Consider the following 20626-nt stretch of genomic DNA (forward strand, 5'->3'; position numbering starts at 1 on the left):
CTGCTCAAATAACAGCAAAAAAATTATGGGATATGGTAAGATTTCCACATTAGAAAGGCAAGCAAGCAAAACATTAAGACTGTTTTACTTTAGAGAAAAGTAAGATGTAATACAAAGGAGGTACATAAGGGATTGAAAAATATGTAGGACTAAGTTCTTATGTTTGCCCATGCCTCTTTGTCCGTTCAAAGAAGACATGCAGTGAAATTAAAAAACAAAATCAAAACTGCTAGAAGAAAGTACGTTAGATAGTGGAACTTGTTATCACAAGGTACATTCAATTGTGTTCCAAACAGAATTAGAGTGCTCTGGAAACCCCACTGGACAATACCCCCATGCATTAATTTTGATCTTCTGACTCACTGTGAGGTTAAATGTGCAATCCACAGAAGTCAATCCCTGTGCAAAGAATTGTAGTGGAGGAAAACAGGCAGCAGAAGTTAAGACTAAACAATCCCAGACCACTGTAGAGCAGAGCTGGAAGAATTCTGTGATGTGAGAGATTCTAATAGGATCTAAGGGGACCGAAGTGAATTGCATTACTGCAGACAGTAATGTAACAGGGAAGGTAGAGTGCTAGATTATTGATGAGGACAGAGGATGGAGATTACCTGAGGGTGTCAGCACACTCCTCACAAAATACATTTTCATCTAATCTTTCTACTTTAAAGCAGGAAAAAAGTTGCCCAGAAGTTACCATCCATTAATATCTATTGCTTTCGAAAAAGGCCACAATGATTTTGTTGATCCTGCTTATTGAGCGTCTTGCTCTTTCCTGACATGTGAAGACACAGCTGGGCAGAGCTCTTGGCTTTCTTGATGAATCTACAAGTTGCTACAGGCAAAAGGCCACCTGCTCATGTTTTTATGTAGGTGAAGCAGTGACCTTTCTTCCCCATGCCCTCCCAGTCTCACCAGTGCCTATTGCAGAGCATTTTTACTGCACATCTGGAGAAACTCAGTGCCTCTTTAACATTTCACCGTGGCTCAGCCATGACAGAGCAATTGCTCCATATTGCTGCTAAGTCAATACTTGCTTTGGTGCATCTGAGCATTAGCTTCATTCATTCTTTATGTGTATCCTGGCTGCAACAAAAAAACAGGCAAGCTATCTAAAGACACTGAAGTTTTCTTAACGTGTAAGCTGTTTTCCAGGTCTGCCAAATTCTTTCTCGACTGGCTGCAGCTAAAGCAATCAAACCTGGTTTGATTACAGCCACTAGAGGAATATTCCAGATCTTGAAGTTGTTGTAATTGGAAACTTGTGTTGTAAAGGAATCATCTAAATTCTTCTAAGAGATAACTTCTTTGAATAAAGTCTTATGAATTCACAGATGGCACAAATTCAATCAGCCGACAGCATTAGCTTTGTACCCCAGAAAGTTCCTAGTCTATCCCCTACTCAGTTCAAGAGAGGTAGCATTTTTCTTTGTGCTTTACATTTAAAATAAATTTTCTTAGATGGAGACATTGCCCCAGCAAAGTTTTTGCCAGAAACAAAATTCTTCTGACCAAGTTATAAACCCCTGAAAATAGGGCTTTATAATGGGACTGCTGATAGACCCTTAACAATAACGTTGTGAATGGCGCTGCTATAATTAATGATACTTCAGAAAGATTTATGGTCCTTAGAAAGAGATAAAACAGAAATATCATTGCTTCTTTGCCTCCCATCATTTTATCCTCTATGAAATTTTATGTGAAATAAGTCAAATGAAAAATGTAAGCTCTTAATCTTTTCCCAGAGTCCTGTCTCTCACTTGATGAACACTTTCACAGAATAAATTAGAGCTTTTTATTCCTTATGTATGTACAGCTTTGTATTTAAAAAGCAAAGAAAAGAATATTGTTGGCTTGGCAAAGCTACTCAAAACAACGGTCATAGAGGAAGCAAAAATGACTCACTCTTCTTGTCTGTTCTTCTGCCATCCCAGAGAGAATAGCTCCTGTCCTGCAATAGTTCTGAGCAGCTTGGTAGTGTCCAAAAGTGCTCCGTAAGGGAGAATCTCTGCTGATGAAAGTTGGCCATGATGACTCTGGTTGCAGCAGCAAGAGCCCAGAAAGCCAAAAGCTGTGGCTTGATTACAGCAGATAGTACCTTTGTGTTGGAAATCACAGAATACTATATGGATATTTAATTTGACTGGGAAAGGCATAGCAACAAGCAGTTGCTGGAGGCTGAAGCTAGAAAAAAATTGAATTATATGTTTGGCATTATATTGCAACAGAGAAAGGGAGTAACCACTGGAACAGGCTATCAAAGGGAAAGTGAATTCTCCATTTTCTGACAATACCAAAGGAAAATGAGAAGCTGACTAAAGAAATGCTTTTGTTGAAACAAAACATATTTTAGTCAAACTAAAAGAAGATTGACAACAGTATTTAATGGCCTGTGATGTACAGGAGGCTGCCCTGACGGTCTAACAGTGTGTCTGTGTGTGAATGCTGTGACTCTGTGCACTGCTTACTGAGCAGAGATCAGGAGACAGGGCTCTGAGCACTTTGCCTTGGAGCTCGTGCACTGCAGCACCTGGCACTGCCCAGGTAGCTGCTGGGAGGTGGCAGGGAATGCCAGCTGCCAAGGCCTGGAGAGCAGGGGCACAGCGTGGCTCCGAGCTCGACAGAGGTGTCTTCACTGAGCTGCTTCCGAGCAGCAGGAGATCCCAGGCAGAGTCTGCAGGGGGAAAAGCTTCACCTCTGGGCAGCCAGGCTGAGGGAGCAGCTGAGTAGGGGCTGAGAAGTCATAGATTTGGCACAGGCCACCTGGAATGGCAGTCAAAGCTCAAAATCCATCCAGACAGAGTCCAAGGCTCCAGCTTGTGCCAGCCTCACCCAGTTCAGATGGCATCAGGCGCTTGTTTTCCAAAAGCCTCTGCAGTGTGTCAGGAGTTTTGTCCCTCTGCCCATTAAAGTAGCAGTGTTTGAGCATCTTCCCTGTTATTTTGATTGACAACAGCAAAGTCACTAGAGAACCTCAAGGACTTTCTGGCTGGCTTGTTTTCCTGTTATAAATAATAGCTTTTTGTATTAGAGAAAAAAACTGAAATGCTGTTTTGAAATAATAACTGAAGTTACAGTTTCTAGTGGGAAGCACTGAGATCTATGCTCAAATTCCCCATAAATTATAGCATTGCTCCTTTAAAATGTCTCAAATCCATCAGAAACAGAGAGGGATATTTTATATATATTTTTTTTTATTTTAAAAAACATTTTTTTATGACAAGAACTTTTGGTTTTCAATGGAATTCACTTTGGAGGGCAGAACATTTTCTTTTTCATTGTAGGAAGATTTGTAAAGGGGCAGGATTGTGGCTATTATTAGTCTTTCCTAAAGAAAATCATCAAATCCTTTACAGCACTAGGCAGATCTGGGCTAGAAAGTATAACAGGATGGTATAGAGCAGCCCAGATAGCGACAGGGAGAAAATGGAGCAGGAAGAAAGAAAAAAAATGGAAACCCACAAAGAAGAGCAGATGCCAATTAGAATTCTTGCAGGCTGCAGCAAGAAGTGAGCATAAGAAGCTGTAGGAAAAGAAAGGGTAGAGTGGATTAGTGTTAATCAGAGACATGGGAAAGTAGGAAAGGTTTTAAATGAGCTTTTGGGTTAGCAGCTCAAAAGAGAATTCCAGATCCATCAGGTGTAGGGGCAAAACTAAAATGCAGAATAGCAGAAGATACATCTGAATCCTGAGTAATTAACTTTTGAAGGTAATAAGACATTTTTTGGAAGTGGAAGTTTTTTTCTCTCTCTCTCTCTCTCTCTTTCTCTCTCCAGCACTGTTTTCCTTATCCTAGAGAAAGAGTGCACTTAGTATTATAAGAAAGTGACTCCTACCTGTTCTCTTTTTCACTGTCTTAATGGTATATACATACAGCACCTTGTTACAGGAAAGTTAAGCACTAAAGAAATAGAACTTGCCCAGTCTCTGGCAGTAAATTTGCCCAAATACAGAGTGCAGATGAATTGCCTCCAGAGCTGGTTGAGTTACACCAGGTAAGAAGCTGGCACAGTATGGGACAATCATGAGTGGTCTGAAGATCTTGGGGTTCAAGATGAGTTCCAAAATCCACTACAGACATTGCTGACTTCAGTAAACATTAGAGCAGGATGGCTGGAGTGTGAGGGTAGGGGCTCTCCTTTCAGCTCTGAGATATGAAACATCCCTTAACATTTCTGTGCTGCCAGTTCAACTCCCTGTAAAATGAGGACACTAATATCCAGTCACTAAAAAGGAAAAAAAAAAGGGAAAAATAAAAAAAGAGGAAAAAGGAGTACCCCCACTGATGATCTGTTCTTAGAGGCTGTACAATGCTATAATTAACAATCCTATTTTTAGCTTTGGCTTATGTGCAATCTAAGAAAGAATAGCTCTGTTTGTGTTTCTTTTACATATGAATCCTCATTAAAGGTTAATGAGAAAACTAACACTATATGAAAAGGTTATTTTCTCATTATTTAAACATTTTCATTTTAAAAGCTCTGTGTATTCCTAGAACATTATTAATTTATTATTTGCTAAACAATATCTTAACTATTATCTTTATTTCCTCGCATGGCATAATTTTAAGCAACTGCAATCAGTGTCCTTAGTTCCACTCATCAGTTCTGAATCTCTGCACCGCTGAATCTCCAGCAGACCAAACCTCATCCAGACAAAGCACAGATGTGTCCATCAGATCAGCCAGAGCTTCTGACACAGGCTTTGTGCCAGCTTGGTGGTATGCTGTTGGCTTTACCCTGGTTACCAGAAGAACAGAGGATTCTGGATTCAGTGTAATGTTAGGTTAGCACAGAGAGTGGATGCCTAACGTAGCATAAACCCCACCAGCACCACACCAAACCTTCCATGTTTTGTATTTTTTTAACAAATTTAAACCATCAGAGTGAGCATATATGAGATCAGTGGCTGACATCAGTAGATCCAACACTAAGAGCCTTAAAGTCACAGTTTGGTCACACCCAAGCCTGCAGTAAATTTTTACACTCTGATAAAACACCGTTGAATTCAAATGAAGCCTAAAAATCATGTCCATTTTCAATGCATTGGAATATATTGTGGTGATGGAAGCAACTCTTCTGGCATAGTGGAAGATGAACCCTACACTGCAACCTCAAACCAAGCCACTGTGCTTGTGGCCATGTGGGGAAAAGATGAGCTCCCAGGGAACAGAAACCCAAACGTTTGCTCAAGTTCTCGCTGCACGCCAGGGGTGCACGTGCCAGGTTTTCCAGTCGGATGTCACTCTCTTTTAGTGACCAAAGTTACACAAAAAAACCCCTCTGAAAGCAGGACTTTGTGACAGAAACGCCTACACAGCTGTAACAGCCACTTCTCAAATATGCTGCTGCTTATGAACCACAAGAATAATATGGAAAAATGTGCCGACTTTTGCAGTTTTCCCCTCTTTTGTTGAAACTAATGAGTCACGATTAGAGTAATGCTTTTCTGTGACTCGTAAACCATTTTGCTTAATGAGGTACTAAGTCTTTATAATTAGGCCCAGAAGGGAGCTAGGACGTGGCCCCTTAAGAGCAATAATTATTTAGGTTATTTATGGTAATAAAAAATTGAAAATAGGAATTCTTCCTCAGAATGCAACTATTTATTCTTTTACATATTGCCTAATAGGCAATTACCCTATTAAGGCAACGTTTTGTTGCTAAAGACATTAATTGAAATGTAAATTAAATGTAAATCAGCTAATTAAATTGATATGTAATGAACTTGTCATGCAGGCCTTTGAGATCAGATGCATTCTGCTAATAAACAAGTGTTTTACTGGTGCCATTGCTCACTGGAGTTAAGGTTGTTTAATGTGTTGTGTCGATAACACTCTCCCATCCCAAATTCAAAGGTTTGGATTGTGTCGTTAGAGCCCAGAATGAAGCTGGCACTGGGACCTACTGGATTTATTCCATCCTGTTATTTCCTGATCAACTTCATTGCAAGGCAAGGTGTTCCCCTAATGGTAAGTGCTGCACATCCCATTGGGTTGTGATCCAAGCTCTGTCTGTTCCTTCTGCTCCCCAGAAATGACAAAACACTTTGTAAAAGCCCTCTCCAAGATTGATGCTTCTGTCTTAGGTGGCTTCTGGAGGGGTTAATGTTATTTCTTTCTCCACGAGCTATGGCCAGTTCAGCAGAGGTAATGAACCCTCACAGCAGAGGGAGGATAACTCTACACATTCCTGAAATAGAAATAAAATGAGAAATGAAGCAATCAAAATTTGCTTGGTGATTATGTTGACAACATACAAGGTAAACATCAAAGTCAATACAGCAACAGGAGAATGAGCCAGAATAACCTTCTGTGCTGGCCATAACACACCCGTAACCTTCAGAATCAAAGCGTGGGCTTGTGTCAAGCTGTAAATTAAAGGGAAAGAATAGGAAACTATCGGTTCTCCTATGAAATGATCCATTTTCCTGCAGCTGCGATTTCAGCCAGACCTAATAAAATTTCTGGCAAAATATCAAGCCCTATATTGAAGGTATCTTGGAGGACAAAAGTCCCTCCCCTGCCAGATACATGGACAAAACTCACTGCCTCCAATTAAGCAACAGTAAGGCAAATGTCACACATTTTGCTTTTGAAAAAGCTCAGGTCAGCACCTTATAGAACCCACCGCCCACTTCTATTCACATCATTCAGACATTTTGTGTGCACAGTCACAAGGCTCAAGTAAATGTAGCAAAAAGGGCTGTGGAAGAGAGAGAATAGAAAAACAGCCTGGAGTTGTGGAAAGACTTTTGCAGAAAGTTTTCCTGGATCCATCGTCCTGTAGCTGCACCTGAGCGTTAATGCTTAATTTTTCTGTCTGGAATAAATCAGATGTTCCATTTATAACTTCTTCTACCCAGAGAACCTTCCACCCTGCAATCCTTTGGGGTCTGGAGGTATTTAATAAACATGTCAACTACCACTCTTCTTTAGCTCAAATGCAGCATCTTGTTTTGTCCCACTGAAGAACACTCCAGTTTGAAGTTTACAGAGCAATTAAAGACCCTCATGGGGCCTCTGATATTGTCGGCATATGTAGATTAGTAATTGTCAAGTTTCTCCCTAAGGCTGAAGAGCTCTTAGTCAAATTCCAGAGATCATCGAGTATTCAGATTTCAGTGGGCTTTCTGTCATACACAACATAGTGGCATAATTAAACTACAGTGTTTCTTTTCTAACAAACTTTTGGATCTGTATATGTTTCTACTATTTTTTTTTAATTAGCTATGATGACAAAATAAAAAAGAACATCAATCTAAAGCTGCAACTTTGCAGTTTCCAAAAAGATGCCCTGGGAGTAGCTTTCTCTTCCCAAAAGTTGGGGTTTGGGGACCACACTTTTACTGCCATGATTTGCAAAGGCCTGGTGGAGCACAAACCCCAGCAGACTGAAGGTACAGTTCCTTCTCTGACTCCTTCCAGCTGACACATGGGCACAGGCCATGATGCTGTTGTCTTGAACTATGTCTTTACTGACCTGGTGGCTTGGACTAGCTCAAATTTTAATCTATTCTTAACTAGTTTTGGTGTCTGTGAACATTGATGTAGATAGAAATGATATTTAAAAAAAAAGAAAAAGAATACTTTAGAAGTCAGAGAAGGGAATTAGTATAAGGATCCTCCCAACCCAGGCTGATGCTGTAGTGACTGACTCCAACTTTCCCCATTGTTTAAGCCCTCTGCCCGACATACTGGGCAATCAAATACTCACCTGAATTTAATGTCCATTTGCCTGAGTGTTGGACAGGAATTTTGCTGGCTTGCTTTGAATCTTGCATGGTCCAGCTCTTGGAGATCAGATAACTGCTCTAATGTGGATTAACATGGGGTAACAAGAGCAACTGGATGAAGCTTTCCTGCATCAAGACTGGCCTGTGCATGTTCTGCCAGCTGGATGCCTTGCTGTGGTTCTCACATCCATTGGATTGTGGTCCCAGGGCTTGGAAAGGTCAAAGTGTTGGTCACTGGTCTGCATCATTGTTTGAGTCCCACTCCATTGAGCTGTGTCTGTGGACAAAGCCTGTAGCAAGGAGGAAGTTGTTACAAACCTCTCTGATGTTTTTGACCTACAAACTGAGATTTTAAAGCCACATTTGGGATCTGAAAGTTTAATTCCTAGCGAAATGAAAAAGAATTGGACTTGGAAATTGTGAAGGCAGCTTTAATAATCTTCATTACAGCATGTTACATAAAAGAGCTAAGTTACTGCTCATGAGGAGTAGATCTTAATTTCCATGCTGTTCACATTTCCTAGGTGTAGCAGAGGACAAACTGGCTGTGCTTGGAAGTTGAGAGAAATCTTTTGTTAACCCCAGACTGCCCGTGCACACACAGGTGTGTTCTTACTCAGACAAATGTGTCCAAATGAGCAACATTCTTCTCTTCTCAGGCTGGTCGAGTGAGTAGGAAATCCTGTTAGTGTGTCCAAGAGGGAAGTCTTTATTACCTCCATTACTGCACTTCAATGACACTTCTTCCTCAGTAAATCCCATCTTATTTGTCACAACTTACCTGCAGTGCTGCATACAGGCAGCTCTGGAGGCTGAGATCTTTCACTAGCCCCAGAAAACACAGCTGAAGTATCCCCTTCCCAACACAAGGATAACCTGAAGCCAGCAGGTAATTTCAGAGTGGTTTTTTCTGCAGTCTTAAGCTGACTTCCAAGCAAAGCTCTATTATTTTGCCTCCAAATCTTTAAAGCCTCAATGTCCCCAAGCCCCTTTGTGGACTAAATCGTCATTTCATGAAAATCACTTAAATTCTTTCCACTGTTGACTAACACCCACTGTTGAAGTGGCTCTTCTCCACTCAGTCCACTGCCTATGGCAGAATATAGTGCTGCTTTCTTTTCAGAGGCCTGTTTCTGTGCTGGGCTATGGAAACTGGATCCAAGCAGCACAAAGAAAACTGGGCCTTGAGGAAATCTCAAGAGTCCAAATAAAAAGATCAAAAACTTTCCTCACATTCTTCCTATGATGATACATCTCAAAATTATTAATTTTTCTTGTCCTGTATCATATCTTAGGCCAAGCTGTTTTTCCCAAGTGAATTGCAACGTGGGCCTTTGGTTCAGTGAGTTTAACTGAAGCGTGGCTATCTGGAAAAAGGAGTGTTATCTGTAATAAAGTAACTCCTTCAAATTTACTCTCTTGATCTTGTACTTTGGTTGGGCTGCCAGAGTCTTAATGCCTGGAAAAATATCTCTCACCTAGGGCCCTAATTTTAAAGCACTTTAGATTTTTAGGGGCTGGATGGCGTCATCTGCTTGCATGGATTTTGTCAATGTATTCCTGCGAGTGAGCCAGCCTGAGCTGTGTGCTAATTTCCCATCTCCTCTTTGGCTGATGACAGTCCCTGGCTCAGCGAGATTTCACTTTTGCTCAATGGACTCTTCTTTCCCTGCCTTCCCTGAGATATATTTTCTAAGCACCAATTTCACTCCAAAATTAAAGATGAAATATAAAGATTAGGGACTGCAGGGTTTTTTTTTTTCTTTTCCAAAGGCATTTCAATGTCTCATACTCATTGATTGAGTTAGGTATCTAAATCATCCAGAGCAATCTGGCCCCCATCCCAAATTAGTTGATGTAAAAGGCCAATTTGCCTTTTAAAAGCTCTCCAATTTAATCTCCTGCTGTGCGATTAGTGCCATGCGTAATAAACACATTGTGAGCGGCACGCCGAGGGCAGGTGTGGGTGAGGTAATGGATCCCACCGACTGCCTGCACTATAAATGCCAGAAATATCAAATACTGCGTGCACCAGCCTTAGTCCCAGTCGATGCTAATTACTCGAGTGGACTGGCTCCAAATTCAGATGTGCTGTGCTGCAACTGAGGTCAGGGTACAGTTCATGAGTCTTATCTCAATACCACTGTAGTACTGGAAAGGTCAAACGGAGCATCGTCCAAGGAGAAGGGGTACCGGCTCTGTTAATTTTTTGTCTCTCCACTCCTTGAACAAAGGGCTGAATATTGTGTCTCTGCTGAAGAGCGTTCTGATGCTCTGCATATTTAAGATAAAAAACAAGGAAGAACGGAGGAACCATTCCTGCAACAATCCTTAACTGAGCCTTCCCGAGCTTTGCCGGAAACCTTGGAGCACTTGGTCTGCCAATCCTTTGAACTACAACTACACCAGAGTCAGAGGCTGGGGAGGGCAGCATTTCTCCTCCAGGCAGGGGTAGTTTCCTGTTCTGACCATTAAGAAAAGCCAGCTTTTTCTACCAGATAACATGTTCAGAAAACATTAAACCCCCATGTTCATTTGTAGGCATTCCTGCTGTTGGAGGAATTGCTGATCAGGGGGGCACGAGGCTGAGCTTCCCTTTTCCACTTGCTCACCACTATCCCGCTTGAACAGCTGTAAAGCACCTCCAAATAGGAATGTTCCCTGTTTTGCATAATTTTAATAACTGTGTTAGGTAGAGAGAGTGGAAATCTGGTTTCAGAACTGGTTTTAGTTGGGCTCAGCTCACTGTTACAAAGTGTTATTATCTGCACCCGTTTCCAAAGTAGATTCCCAAGAGCCCACGCACGAGACAATATTTTGTTCCTTCTCTGAAAGCAATAAGCAAAGTCATTGCTAAGACTAGAGTGTGATCCCAATCCACAGTCATCCTGCTCTTTTAATTTCAGCTATCTCTAAAGTGTTAACTGTGGAAAGCAGAAACATGAAACCCCACCATAGAGAGAGAGCTGATTAGAATTCAGCCCACTGTATCACCCGTAAATAGGAAATAAAGAATACATGGCTGTGATTAATCGTCCATAAATGGCCATTGCCTGCTTCCTCTGCTCCATACAAACACAGTCCACGTATTTATTCAGCTCACCAAAGGAGTAACAAGATCATTCCTATTTGTTAGGACTGGGATTTAAGCAAGTACTTAAAGGGAAGCTCAGTTCTTTTTGGTCTGTATACATGCACACACATCTGCTCTTCTGTCTGGTTTTCACTATCCATGAGATAAACTGGATTTTTTTTTTTAAAGGTGTACTTGGCCTATAGATCAAAATACACTGAGATGCAAAATCACAGCAGTGTCAGTTTTAGTAAAGGAATTTCTGTGGTATTACAGACATCAGTCTCTAAGGACTGGCAATAATTGTACTATTAAGAAAGAGAGTTTTGGTTCTTATATGTTGCAATTTGGCCAAATCTGATACCAGGACACTGGGAAAAAGAATAAATATCATGTGATGCACAGAAACCTGACCTGTAGCTTGAAGTGCTGGTGGGTAAAGCCCGTTTTTACCAGTTGTGGATACAGTTCCATTAGAGCACCAGCTTGCCTGCTTGTGGTTCAGCTGAGCTCAGCAGAGCAGGGCTGTCTGCACCACTGCTCCCTGGCAAAACACAGAAACATCTTTCCTTTGCTGGGGTTGCAGTCCAAGGGCTGCATCTGTGAACAGAGCGCTGCCTCCAGTGCCTTCAGCCTCTGCTGTTCCTGGGTGCTTGGTACACCAGGCATTTCTCTGGAAGTACCACTTGCACAGGCGTTGTAGTGGCAGTGCTGGTCTGGGAATGGCAGGTGACAATTAGGAGATTTGGTCCCTCTGCCCCCACTTTCCTGAATGTCTTTGAGCAAATCCCTTGGTTTCTGAGTGCCCCAGTTCCCCAGCTGTTCAACAGGGATGGGGAACTACAACCCTCATTAAAGGCACTGCAGATCAAGGAGGGAAAAATGCTGCACAAGAGCTAAATATTGGTATTATTACCCTTGAAAATGGTGTAATTGATGTGAAATGGCCAGTAAAATTGTCAAACTCATGTATAAGAAATAGGACACAGAATTATAGAATGGATGGTGTTGGAAAGGGTCTTGAGATCATCCTGTCCATTGCCTCTTCTCAGGCTGAGTTACCTAGGAGGTTGCCCAGGGCAATATCTGGCTGGGTTTTTAATATCTGCAGGGATAGAGACTCCATAGCCTGTTCCAGTGTTTGACCACTCTCACAGTTAAAAAGTATTTTCTTGTGTTCAGGTGGATTTTCCTATATTTCTTTTCATTTGTGGCCTTTGCCTCTTATGCAGCATGTGGTCCCCACATCCCCCTGAGGAACCAGCAAGGCCCAGACAGTGGCTGCATGTGACCAGATGTGATTTCAATTTGTCCAGTCACCTTTGAAATCCCAGTGTTCATTCTTTTTTTCCCCTGCTGATTTTCCTCAGCTGGCTACTTTTTTTTGGAGACCAGTACCAGCTTGTTGAACCAGCGGGTTTAACTGCCTCACATCTCCTGGAGATGGTCTGGCACCATCCAAGGGCCCCCACACCCCTAGGAAGTTAGCAGAGATAGTCCAGCAATAGGGAGCCTTTCCCAAGTGAGCCTGTTGTAAAACAGTGATTACCAACACCACAAGATTTCTCTTCCAGGAAAAAAAAAAACCTCTTGCCTAAAGATGTTATCATGCATAATTCAGGGAAGAAATCCATACTGCATTTAAAAGATTACATCTTATCATCCAGGGTACTTATTAGCTTGATGATTTAAAAGTAGATGGGGATAGAGCCTTCCCTGCTATTCTGCAGTAGCATCAGAGCAGTGTGCTGATGAGTGATGGCCTTGTGGCTTGGTTTGTGACTGAACTGCTTTTCTGATGCCAGAACTGGTCCAGGTGGGGTGGAGAAGTTTCCAATTCGTGGTGAGCAGCCCTGGCCCTGCTCCATGTGGGTGTGGGTTTCACCAGACCACCATCTGTGGTTACTCCAGGGATCCCCTCTTCTTCCTGCTGGGTTTGGTTAAGTTTGGGCAGGCAGGAACAAGGGGTTAGTGGTGTTAACTCCTCTGGTTAATGCCCTGTCCAGGAGCACTCCCGTCTTCCCAACAACAGGAGAAAATGCTTTGGGACAGCCAAGGGCAGGGGTCTGGATACTGGAATAGTGAGGAGATTGCAACAAAATTTAGGCAGATTTACTCTGGACAGCACTAGTTGTTCGGATGGCCCTTGGTGATTTCCAAATACATGTTCTCCTTCCCAGAATGTGCCCTCCTTTTGACCTGGCATGTCCCATGCTGCTTGGAACCTCACTCAGAACAGGGCTGGGTTTCCACCTCTGCCCCCACACTGTGCAGATTGTCACCAATTTTCTAAATCAAGAAAACCCCTTTTTTTTTTTTTTAAATCCAACCCACATATGGGCTGTTTCAAATCCAAATACAAATTTGAAACGCATAGTGGAAGTTGTTTAAAAATGGCATTGCACCAGGGAACAGGTTCATTCAAATACCAGGTGCTCCAGCTTGAACTTGGAGAGGGAGAACTTGGTTATGACTATTATTTTTGCACCATCATCCTGTCCCTATTATGCCTTGTGCCTGCCCTGCATCACGAGGCAGGACATAGCAAAACTGGCCATTTATGGCAAAACTACTCCAAGTACCATCTCGGGACCTATCTGCAACACCTAAATGAAGCATATCTTTTTTAGCTTTTGGGGCTTATTCTGGGCTACATGCATGTAACAGGAGTTAAATTATGATGAAGTTGAGCTAGGATTCTTAGGAAATCTTGATTTTTTATCAAATATATCCCAGGAAAGCAAGATTAACCCCAAAAGGTGGCACTGATTGTAGCAAATGGCATGCGTGTTTCTAGGGTATTTCTCTGTGTGGCTTTCCATGAAAGCTCTCATCCCAGAGATCTCCTGATTGTATCACAGACTTAGAACTAACTGATAACCTGATGTTTACAGCCATTTCAGGCAAAAATCCTCAGATGAATGGCTTGGGAAGTCTCAGGATGGCTGGATGACAGCTCGGTTCAGGAACGGGGTGTACTGAACACGGAGTGTGAGAGTGACTAAAAAGGAAGTATTTTGCAAAAATCCTTCTCCCCTGTTTCAAGGTTGAGAGGTGTGAAATGTCTGCATTTAACAGCCATTATTAATTACTGTTTACTCTCTGCCAACACTGCCTTGGGAGCAGCTGTGATGATTTAGCCAAGCACCCATGGCCATCACTCAACTGGCTGCTGTGACTCAGCCATGGAGCCTCGTTCACTTCCCTCTCTGGCTCTGTGACCCACTTCTGTCCTGCTTCAGCTCACTTCATCTGCCTGAGTCTTGGGCCACCATGTGAGAAATGGGTATTTTCTTCACATGGAAAAAATGATATATAAAGCAACATTAGTATGAGGTAAAAATCATGGGGGTTTGGATGGTAGACATGAATCACAGAGATAAATATTCCTCACCTTATCCTCAATCGTGCAATATCTGATCCATAGAAGAGCTAAAAGTTGCAGTCAAGATTTCCAGGGTAAAGTCCTGGCTTTATTAAAAATAGCAAAATGTTTCTTCACCTAAAAAGACCAAAGGTTCAGCCCCTCGAGGGTGAATCAGAAGCTCTGTGAGACCCATGTTCCCATGCTAGAAAAGGGAGAAGAGGGGGGATTTAAGATTCCCATGCTGAAAAGCACCTCTATGCTCTAACCAGTTTTCTCAGCTAAACTGTGCTTTTCCACCTTTTTCCTGCCCTCTTTTTCCTACTTCTTAGTCAAGCCTTCTCAGACATACTTTGTGTTTTCCACTTGGTGACTCAGCATCAGCTGCTCAAACTCTTTGGGAGCGTGACAAGGCTGTGACCGACTGAGAGGGAAAAGAAATCTGCCTTAGGGGACACAGAAATGATTAAGTGCTAAGTACAACATGAATTCGCCAGAAAACAACATCCCCACCAAGAGCCTGCTGTCTCCCTGCAGGGCTGTGCTCAGCATTCAGACTTGCAAACACCAGCGAGCAGATTTAGTGCTCATGGCAGCTCTGGAAGGGGCATCGAACAACAAGGAGAATGCTCAGGGCCTACAACAATCACACCTCTAGAAATGTATTAATCCAACCTTATAATGGGCCCTAAATGCTGTAGAACAGTCCTCATCAATCTTAGCTGTACATGCAGAAGCAACCCCAAAAATTGCCCTGCCTTCACCTAGCACCAAAGCGAAAAGAGTAGAAATCCTCAGTATTTGTTCAGGCTGCTTTGGTCCAAAGTATCAGGAGTAACAACCCTAAATGTGCAAAATGAACAGGGGATTCTTTATACCCAGGATAATTTTGTGTATGTAATGGGGAATCACGGTAGGATATTGACTCCCTTATGGCTGTGAGAAAGACTTGCTCTAGTACTTTTTTCTTCCAAACACTAGCTGGTAATAAAATCTTCCTTCAGATACCCAGGCTGTTGGTAGTGCAGTTTGAATTGGCTGGTTTCTGTTCCCACGGCTTCCAGAGAGTAAATTTCAAGCCTTGCTGGTAAAGCAGCATTTTTATACTTCATGAATTTGGATTCTTTAAAACATTTTTGATGATAAAGAACTTCTTTATGAAAGACTTAATGAAAAAGAATAATTTCTTTTATATCCGTGCCTATCAGTACTGATGCTCTCAGTCTCCCCTGAGTTCCTTCCACAGGAGGATTCAAATCCCTCCAGACTCACTCAAAAGCGTCTCATCCTTCCATCTGTGCTGGTCTGCCATGGAGAGGTGCATGAGAGGTGAAATAAATCACACCTCCTGGTATTGACCAGCTGTGACAGCCCCTGACAGCCATGCTGCTGCAGTGCATCCATGTCAGCTGCCCTTGGATCTCTGCTTGGAGCTACCAGATGGGGAGGAACATGAGTAATGAGAGGAGCTCCTCCATGCCCAGGGAGAACCACAGGGAGAGGCACTGACCTTTCCTGAAATCCCCTCTCATCCCACAAACGCCCAGTTCATAGCACACTCACCTCCAGAGAAGGGACAAGGCAATGGAGGGTCACTCAGCTGGGTCTGGTGGGGTGTCCATGCCTGGAGGTGACCTGGCTGCACTCGATGGAGGGTCACTCAGCTGGGTCTGGGGTGGTGTCCATGCCTGGAGGTGACCTGGCTGCACTCACAGGGCAATGTGGAGGCAGTGGCCAGGCTGTACCCATCCTCCCCCTGAGTGGGGTGTACGCTGCCCCAGCCACAGTGGCTCCATCTGTACACAGCTTCTTGGAGCCCTGGGATTGCAGGGAGCCAGGGAACTTGCTCTCTGCTGTTAAACTTGCTCTCTGCTGTTATAGATCACTGAATACTGATACTAAAGCACAGGGAAAACCTCCATCAACTCTTGCAAAGTGCTTTGAAATCTTTTTTCTGCACAAGGACAGAAAGACTTTAAGGGAACAGAAACCAGCTCCTTTGCCAGCCATGCCAAATGTTTTCAGCAACCTCCAGTGGAAAAAGGAACGCAGTGAGCTTTGATTATGGGTCATTCCTATCCAGCACCATGCCTCTGGTGGCTGAGGAGTCTGGTTTAACTTATTTTTATATGAAAAGAAAGAGGTAGGTAGACACAAACACACACACATAAATGTATAGAGCACACACACATACACACACACGTAATCTAGGAGGCAAAGAGAGAATCTGTACCTGCATTTGCGATATCTTCCTGCACCAGGTAAGGAAAGCATCTTTTTCCTTTTAACTGGGTGCTGTACCTACATTGTTTCCTCACAGTCTATCTTTAGGTTATAGCAGTTCACAAGGTTTTTTCAGCAGATGTGTTATTCAATTACTTCAGGGCTTTTCCATTTGTAATATTGCGAAGCAATGATAGCCAGCAGACTTCACCTGTCTTTTAGAGATAGCCAGCCCGGTAATTTTAACTCTGCCCATTTTATCCACACCAGTAAATCTCATAACATGGTTATAGAGAGATTCCAATTTTTGTAGAACCTTCTCCTGGGAATTCCTGTATACAATATTGCCATAGTCTGTAATGGACATAACCTGTGATTGGATTAATGTTTCCCTAGTGAAGAAGTCAAAGCATTTCATGTTCCTATAACTGGTTTGCAGCTCTGCAGTAAAGGTCTTTGGTGTGGCAGAGAGAATAATTGCAAACTCAGCCCCAATCAGAATATATAATCCCCTCACAGCGAGGGTCTAATTCAGTGCAGTTAGATGGCCCTTGCAGGGGTTTGTAGTGGGATTTTCTTGTCAGGAGAGCAGAATGCATAGAAAACAAGTTAATTTCAGCATTTTAATATTCATCACCCAGTCCTGTACAAAGGGAGGCAAATGCATTGCTACTGCTCCAAGGGAGGGCCATGCAGCTCCCCAGGCAGAGAATGGGAACAAGCAGGGAGGGCATTGCCATGGGGCACTGGTCTCCTCAGAAGAAAAGCCCTCCACTTGTGTTCAGACAAACACGTGCCTTTGTTCTTAAGAGTAAATGCCATTTTGTCCAAATAAATGCCTAGGTTTGGACCCATACTGGCTTCTGAACCTGTCAGAATCCCTGGTGTCACCTCACCTTGGTCCTGACACAAGTGACTAATAAGGAATTACTGTTGGGAGTACAACATGCTTTACTCACCTCTGAGATACAGATTATCTCCAGGAGGAAGAGGCTCATGGCAGGCCAGGAGCAGACTCTGAAGCAGAATCTACCTGCTCAGGTGGAAGAGGAGAACTTCAGCACTCACATGGGAGGAAAGGCAACTAGAGGCTGGGAACAAAAGGTCTCCTATTTTCAGCTCCCATGCTAGTTTCCCCAAAAAATGAGATGTGTAAACCCTCAGGCAAACTAGTAGAGACTCCTCAGTGAAAGGTTCAGGCTCCCATCCCCAGCTGGTCAGGGAGAGCTTTCAAAAAACCCACTTTATTGGAGAACCCTGAAAGCAGCTGTGGGTCTCTGAAAAGAGCACTATAGAGTCAGCTCTGCTTGTGGGGTTCAGGGGAGATTAACTGGCATCTCAGCAGGGAAAGATTGAGTAGTGGCAACTGTGGCTTGGCCAGAAGGGGCCAGAGACAAACTGAAAGAGGAATTAAATGGGAGGCAAGAGCAAAGAGTGTGAACATGACATTCTGGAACAAGGATGGGGAGGATGGGTTCCAGGATGGGCGTGCTGCCCAGCTGAAGAGCAAGGCAGATGCTCCTGGCAGATAACCTTATGTTTGGATGTTATGGCACTGCTAGGCAGGTGGAGAGGATGGGAGGAAGGTTAGCACCATGGGAGCTGACAAATGGGATGTCATCATTTCCCATATGGGTAACTGTCTCCAGTCTGTGCTTCTGTGCAACTGAAAGGTTGGGATATCTCAGCAGAGAGGAAGCATCTCTGGCAGAGATGAGCAATCTACATTAGGTCTGTACTAAGACCTATAAATTTCAGTCTGTGGGGCAGATACCTGTGCACAAGACAAGTAAGAAGTAGAGACAGTAATTTCCAGGAAAATCCAGTTACAAATCTAAACTTAAAAGACTTCTATTAGTCTGATAGAGGGAGCCTCTGACAGCTGATAGCAGGGCAGCACAAGGGCTTCCCAGAATCCAGCTGTCTTGGTTCTGAAGTGATCTGGGAGCCTGTGAGGAAGAAGGAATGGAAATTAAACAGCACACTCATTCCACAGCTGCTTTTATCACTTTATTCATATTTCTAGAGTAGGCTTTTTAGTGGCTAAGCAAATATTGAAATGCTCTCATTATATATATATATGTGTGTGTGTGTACATATATATAGAAACATCCAAAAATAAATAACGAGGAATTCTGCAAGTGTTTTTGCAATGAATACACGAAAGAACATTTTAACTCCAGTAAACCAACTTTGAAAGTCTTCCACTAAAACCCTATAAAACCCAATGATAGTCATAAATTAGCAGTAGATTAATTCAAAGGAGGACTTATTCCCCCTCTGCGTACCTTCTAATCCATATCTCCAAGAGGTCATTTTAATTATCACACTGTCACTGCTATTCATTACTCTGCTTTTGGAGACAGAGAGCCAGCACTCTGCCTTTTGGATGCCTTGGAATTCATCATATGAAGGCATTTTATTCTCCCTAAAAATGTACACAGTTTAACCCTCTCACCTTGAAATACTGATGATAACAGGTTTGCTTGGTGTTTTAAATCATTTTCCTTCCAGTGGGATAACTCCTTCTTGCTTTCAAGCAAGTTCCCTTTGTCAGAGAGCAACTAACTAAGGAAAGCCCAGCTTCAGAGGCATGCAAAGCCAAGCTTTTGTCCTTACTCGTATCTGCTCACTCTTTCTGGCTGCAGTAATACAATCTGGATGGAAACCATGTGCCAGTGGCTTCCAGGAGGTCCATGGGGATGTGGCTCCAGAAGAGCAGGTGAGGTCCTGAGACACAGAATGCAGAGCTCAGCCTTGACCCTGCTTGCTTTGTGTTTACTTGTATGGAAAGGAGCTCAAGGACCTCACAGAGAATTCCCTTGTATCCACTGAGATTGTTAAAGAAGGAAGTACGAATGCAAGCCAAGGTGCTTTCAGTTCTTCCTAGAATCACACCCTGGTTCAGCATTGGTCAGGCCTCTCAGCCAGGTCTCTACTACTGAAGAATCAGGGAGTACTTTCACCAGGGACAGTAAATTTAAACCACCCCAAAGGTCTGTTTTAGCCTGTAGTTCTCAGTGTTTCTCATACCTTTTCATTTATCCCCAGGATGCAATCTCTTCACACACAGGCTAGTGTGAGGAGCCAGATGAGCCTGACTCTGCTCCTAGATCATGGCATTCCTGTCCTGAGAAAGAGCAGAGGAACAACCAGCACATCTCTTGTATCAGAGAAGTGTCTGGGGTTAGTACTTTTTCAGGGCCACCCCACACCAAGAGGAGCTCATTCAGTCATGTTTCACATATCTTTTTTCACCCTCAGTCTAGTTCATAGTTTCCCTCTTATCTACTGAGTCTTGGCACCTTCTCTCCTTCAAGCCACCATTCCAGCCCAACTCCTGGCAGAAGACAGTGAAGAGAAGCTGCTTCCCAAGGCAGCTAAGGGTTAAGAAGAAACACTTCTAAGTGCATTCTCCCTTTCCATCCCCTGGGAGACATTCAGACTCCACTCAGGGTCACCCTCTTTTTGTCTGCAGTTTGAGAATCATGGTCAGATGTTTCAGAGGGTCACTCATTGAAGGAGACAAGACTGGCTAGTGACAGTGGCTTTGAGCAGAGATTTTGCATGCTGTCCATGTCCTGGGGAGGTGCTGAGGTTTTACTTGGGGTTTCTTACAGTGGTGTCACAACGCTGTCTGTTCACCCCTTTCAGCACTACTCCTCACTCATGCTGCCTCAGTCAGACATTTGTTGGCAAGTCTGGTCTTTCTAGGCCCCAGACAGTTTTTGATGGAGGACCACTGTCCCTGCCCTGACCCTGGGCAGGTCTTGCAGCAAGTTTCATGCCTTCAGCCCGACAGCCCCATTTCTCATATGACTCCTCTCCTCGAATGATCTGATAGAAGAGCAAAAAACCCAGCCATGCAGCGAATGATAAACTGCATAATGAGGAGCACCTGCCTGGCTATTTATCAGGCTCTCTTAATGCAAGCTAACAGGACTAGCACATGCAGTAGGCATAAGGGCTTTTGAGCCTGACACAAAAAGGGGAGACATCACATGGTACAGCAGAGGGCCAGGACTCCCTCGTTAGCTCATTGTATGGATTACCCCTTTAAAGAGAGAGAAGAGGACTGGTGGAGGAAGGGGAGGCTTTCTCATTTTAACAAATAGCTTTTCAGCCACCACAAATGATTTCTGCAAATCTATCAGTTCATCCTTTTTTTTTCGCCCACAGATAGGGAAAAAAAAAAAAAAAAAAAAAGCCCTGAAATTGATTCACCATCTATA

Source organism: Aphelocoma coerulescens, chromosome 8 (genome assembly GCF_041296385.1).
Source record: "Aphelocoma coerulescens isolate FSJ_1873_10779 chromosome 8, UR_Acoe_1.0, whole genome shotgun sequence".
Lineage (NCBI taxonomy): Eukaryota > Metazoa > Chordata > Aves > Passeriformes > Corvidae > Aphelocoma > Aphelocoma coerulescens.